A 6,000-nucleotide genomic window follows, 5' to 3' on the forward strand; every position below is an offset into this window, starting at 1 on the left:
CAGACTCTTCCCCCTGTGGACCAGGTATTTACTTGCATTTCATGAGCATCTACATTCATATTCCCAGAATGGCAGGGATGGGAGGGCACATGTTTTGCTTGTGAAAAGGGCAGCTCTTCCAAGAGGATTAAGGTTCTTCTTTCTTGCATCTGGAGAATGGTAAAGCAGGGTGGGTGACTGTGGCCATGGCTTTCCTGGGATCAGTGATGGCAGAGGCAGGGAAGACATCCTCCTTCCCTATTCTCTTTTCTCTTTACTTTGGTGGAGCCGGTAGGAGACTGGAATGGCTTAGGGGAAGGAGAAGGAGGCCACTCTTGGAGGACATCTCGACCACAGTCTTCCTCCTGTGCCCTCTTTTCATCCCCACAGTTTTGCCTGTCGTTTCCCCAGACGAAGGCTCCCCTCCAATTGTCCCCCACTCGGCAGCTCTGCCACAGTAGAATAGCAAGTCCCCATCTCTCCTGTTATGCTGCATGAAACTAAAAATACCGACCCCACTGGAGTTACTTCTCCATTAAAGATGTAAGTGAAAGAAAAAAATCACTTTTGGAGCTTTTTATTTTTGATTTAATTTTTAATTAATCTTAATTAATTTGAATTTTGAAGCAATCTGAAAAATAGTTTAAAATGAATATATAGATATATATATTTCGGTGGGTTTCCCCCCCATATACAGTGCTCTCTGAGAGCATGAATAATGCAGGACAGGAGCTATGGTCCCCGTTTGGATCGCCGAGGTCGGGGCTTTGCTCAGAACAGGCGTGGGGCGAGCGGGGGCCGGCTGTCCCCATGTCGCCATTCTGGCCCCGGGGCAGCCGCAGGGAGAACCCGCAGGGTCCGGCCGGGTGCGGGAGCCGCGCTCGGATCCGGGGCAGCCGCCGCGTCTCCGCTCCCGCCTCAGCCTCGCCTCAGCTCCGCTCCCGCCCCGGCCCCGGCCCCGCTCCCGCCTCAGCCCCGCTCCCGCCCCGGCCCCGCTCCCGCCTCAGCCTCGCCTCAGCCCCGCGCCCGCCGTTGCCGTGGAGACGGGCGGCTGCTCGGGGGCTGAGGGGGCTGGAGGGGAGCGGCGCCCCGGGCTGAGCGACGCGCCCGGCGCTGGGGGTCCCTGTGGGGTCTCGTACTGCCGAACAGCCCCGGGGCCTGAGCGGGACCCTCTGGGTGGGAGTGCAGCGCCTTGCAGGGCCCATCGCTCCTGTGGTAGCGTAGAGGGGCCCGCGGGCCCGCTCACCTGAGGCCACCCCCGGCAGGGATGCCCGGGGCCGCAGGGCCAGCCCGGCACTCCGCAACTCCCGGCGGGAGCGGCGCGGGCCGTGGGATCTGCCGGGAGAGCGCGGCCCTCCGAGAGGCACCGAGTGTTGTTGTTTCTAATTAATGCGTGTGTGGTAGCCTAATCTGTGTTACCGGGCTCTCAGGAGTATTGTAGCAACAAAGGTATATTCTAGGGTTCCGTTAATTAAAAATTACTTATAAATCTGCCTAGGTCCTGTATTGCACTTAAGTCTGCTGTTGTGGCTGTACCACAGAAGAAATGCCCAATACTTACGTAGTTACAGCTGTAGTTTGGCTAATTTCCCGTAGAGCTCTTTTCTCTGCTCCTCCTCATTGCCTTCTAAGGGCTTGCTCTCCTGTCAGCCGCACTCGCTGTGGTGGGCAGGTAGGACTGACACCTGCTTTTCTCCACGTCGGTAGCAGAGCACCTCCACAGGTGCCTGGGACTGTCCTGCTGCCGGCCTCGCTCCGCGTGTGCGGTGCCTGCTCTTCTAAGGGCACTTGGTTCTAGAGCTGGAGTTTGGAGCACACTTACAGCTCTGGATATATCTGTGTGCTGGGATAAAGTTATGTCATGAGTCCTCAGGAGAAATGATGACATGTGTTAGATTCTGGTTTTATTTTATAGTAAGCTTCCCCCTCCTCGCCCCCCCTTCCCCCCCCCTTTTTTTTTTTCAAGTACATGTGGAAGTGTCTAATATGTGTTCTCTTTGGCTATATACTTTTCATAAATTCAGTATCAACCATGCACTTAAACACATACTTGTGGTGAGGATGTGTCTGATTTGCGTATAGTAATGAGGTTTAAGCAAAAACTTGATGAAAAATACCTGATTTCTATATACAAGTCTGTGTTTGTGTGTGTTTATTTTGGAGTTAATTTCTTTTTGAAACTCATAATAAAGGAGAATGTCTCTCTCAACAAGTCAAATTGGAAGAAGATTATATAGAAGCTGGATTCAGTATGGGTGAATAAATCTAACCATAGAGCTACCCATAAGCTCTGGGGTTTCACACTGCATCTCAAAGCATGGGAAGCTTGTCTCAACTGTTGTGGTTTTTTTCTTTTTTTGTCTCTCCAAGGAGTAGGGTGCCAACACTGCTGACACTTGGCATCCCAGAAATAGGTGTTTAAGTCAAGTGTTTGAAACAGAAATTGTGTTACTGTTTCTTTGTGGCCTGCACAAAATAACAGAGTAGTAACATGGTTGATTAAGAGCTATACGGCATTTCTACGGTAGAAAATACACAGTATAGGAGTCAGTTCTAAGAAAATGTTGTGAGTAAATTCCTTGAATAGGATAATAAGCACTTTAATATTTTGCTTTTATATTAAAAAAGTCCTAACCAATTATTTGCCTTGAGCTTTTACACTTCTATAAATTAAAAAACATCACGTTGTTGAAGAACATAGCAAAAATATCTGTTCCAAAGTACAGATATCTGGGAAAGGTTGCCAATATGTAGCTTATCTTTGGAAGCAAAGCATGATCTTTCTTGAACGTTTTTGAGGAAAATGATTACTGAATCATTCAAAATTATTTTCTATTATTTCGAGAACAGTTAATGATTGTGTATAAAACCCAGCCCACTAAGAGTGCTTCTACCTCATTTCATACCTCATTGTTTTGCAGATTATCTGTGATTGTGGAAGTTGATTTGTAGCCCTAGGAATTTATTTTCTTGACCATCTACTTGTGTAGTCTAAAATCTTCAGTCTGAAGAATGCGGCAGAAGTATTTGTTCTGGTAGGTAGAGCTTTGATTTCTGTAAGCTGTGTAGAATAATTTTGTGAAAAAGCTGGAGAACATCACAGAATGACACAATGTTAAGGGATTGGAAGGGACCTAAACATCACCTGGTCCCAACCCCTTGCCATGGGTGGGACACCTTCCACTAGACCAGGTTGCTCAAGGCAACCTGGCCTTGGACACTTCCAGGGCTGGGGAATCCGCAAGCTGTTTGTCTCGGTTTTGAAAGACAGGTGTCTGCTAAGGAAGGCAGAGGCCCCCCTTGAAGTGGCAGATATAACCCCTTTTCCCTCCAAGTTATTATATTTTGAAATCAAGGGCCTTTAGGCAAAGATGTGGGAAATAGGAATAACAGTTCTTTACTCTCTCTCTCTGTATCTATATATATATATAATCAGTCAAACAAACAGCAATACCTATGGCAGTAACAGCAATCACAAACCCAGTGCCAGCCTTCTCGGCTGTCGGGCCCTTTCCCCTCGGGTGCAGTTCCGCTCGCAGCCGGCAGGGGCGCTGGCGGCTCCCGGTGAGCAGGGCAGGTGCGATGGTTCCCCCGCGGCTGCAGGGGGCGCTCCGGAGCGAGCTCGGGGAGCACGCGGCACCGGTGCCCTGGGATCCCGGGAAGGGATGGAACAAAGGCTTCACAAACCCCTGGGCAGCCGATCCCGGACTCTCAGGAACAGCAGGCTGGAGCGGCAGGCTGGAACGGCAGGGACGGACGCAAATCCCGGGTGGCAGACGAGATGTATCTAGATGAGAAAAACCCACGGAGGCCCAGGCAGGCAGGGCGAGAAGGGCTACAGCGTAGCGAAAGCTCGAAGCAGCAGCGGAGCAGGGCAGCCACAGCCCGGTCTCCAGCAGGGCAGGGAAAGCGGCTTTTGGGGTCCCGGCGTTGTTTCCAGCAGGAAGAAAGAACGGCCAAAAAGAAAGAAGCAGCAGCTCCTTTCTCTGCAGCTTCTCTCTCCAGACGCTCAGAGCGAACTGCCCCCACACCCAGGTGTAGACAAAGGAGTAGCCAGGCCCGCCCCACTCCCCTTTTTGTCTTTCTTAAGTACAGCTATTTGTCCCCTAGCAACATGCATATGGGAGAAAATTCCTTTAACAGGAGAACCTAAGACTAAACTAAACCCCAACACTGTTCCAGTGTCTCACCAGCCTCACAGTGAAAAAATTCTTCCTACTATCCAGTCTATCTGTAACTATCCTGTCCTATCACTACAGTTCCTGACAAAGCATCCTTCCCTGTCGCCCCTTCAGACCCTGGAAGGTGCCATGAAGTCTCCACATGGAAGAACCTTCTCTTCTCTGGGCTGAACAGCCCCAACTTTCTCATAGAGGACGTGCCCCAGTCCTCTGGACTTGCCACAACAGTTCCATGTCCTTCTTGTGTTGGGAACACCAGAACTGGATGCAGCACTGCCAGGGGGGTCTCACAAGAGCAGAGTGGAGGGGGAGAAACATCTCCTTTGACCTTCTGGCCATGTTCCTCTGGATGCAGCTCAGGATTGCCTTGGCTTTTTGGGCTGTGAGTACTCACTGCCAGCTCATGGTGAGTTTTTGATCAACCCTCACCCCCAAGACAGAATAATTTTGTGAAAATGCTGATGTTCTCAGGGACAACCTGCTTGCCTTTCCATGGCTTGCAAATGGTGATTCTCTAAAAGATTTGATGACTCTTTAATGTGGGCAAAAGCAAGCAAACAAACCCCCTGATGGTAATGAATAGTGCAGTTACCAGAACAGGTTCGTAGTGTTGTGGGACTCCTCATGGTCTTGAAAAACATAATATTGGTGTACAAGGCTGTAGTTAACTCTGTTGGATAAATTTAGTTATCACAAGCTTTGCAGAGCAACTGAGAAAGCAATAATTTTAGGACCAAAGCTCACTGGCTCACTCTGCTTCTAGTAGAGCTGCTGCAATTAAAATATAGGAAGCTTTTAAAAGAATTAATCTGGGTGGGGACACACACACTGTACCTGCCCATTTATTAGTGAGAATTATACTTCTGCATTCTATGCAAATAATAGGCCTTAGCTTTTCTGTTTGCATGCTGCTAGTCCATCGTGTAACTTAAAACTCTTCTTTGTAATAGCTCCATTAAGATATTAAGGGAGGACTTACTTGGGCAAGGAAACCCAAAGGTAATCTTGCATGGGTATCTGGTGATCTAGTGGATATTTTCTTTCTGAAATTCAGAACTTGTATGAACCAAGTTCTGGCCTCTGTTCATTTCCATTAAACTTGGCCATGCAATTTAATGTGGTTTGTGTCGGGTTGGTTTTTTTGTTTGTTTGTTTTTTGTTTGTTTTGTTTTTGTTTTTGTTTTTTCATTTGTTTGTTTGTTTTTTGTTTGGTTTTGGTTTGGTTTTTTGTGGTGCCTGATAGTTATGCTAATAGAGTGCTAACTTTGTGATATTTAATGTTTACAGTGTTAATAGCTAAATATAATAGCTGTGCTTTATTGTGTTGGAGAATTTTAGTATGTTATTTATAGATCTGAAACCTACAAGATATGATATAAAAGCCTTCAATATGAAAAATGTTACATTTCTGAGCAGACAGTGAGAAAATTGCCTTTTAGAGGTCAAAACTCCCAATGCCTCTGGCAACATGGCCTTGATGTCATTTGACAGGGTGGAAACACAGCCCTTCATGGGAATAAACAGCCAATACCTGCATGATTCATTTTGTTAGAAGGGTTCTCCCATTGTTGCTAGGCAATATTTCCTAGGTGGAGTTAAAAACCAACAAAAATATCAACAACAAAACCCCCAAAACCCAACTGCTGTCTCCTCAGAATAATACTTACTGCAAGTTGTCTTGCCATTGTTTATTTGTTTTTCTAATTAAGAAGTAATTTTTCTTTCTGCAGAATAGATGCATCGGCTGAGTCTCTCAATAGAGACCTTCCCCACTAAGAGGCAGCAAGGGGGCGAGCTGGGAAAGGGTTGCACCTGGTTAGTGGAAGGTTTCCTTTCTGTC

The sequence above is a fragment of the Corvus cornix genome, chromosome 11, assembly GCF_000738735.6.
Source record: "Corvus cornix cornix isolate S_Up_H32 chromosome 11, ASM73873v5, whole genome shotgun sequence".
Lineage (NCBI taxonomy): Eukaryota > Metazoa > Chordata > Aves > Passeriformes > Corvidae > Corvus > Corvus cornix.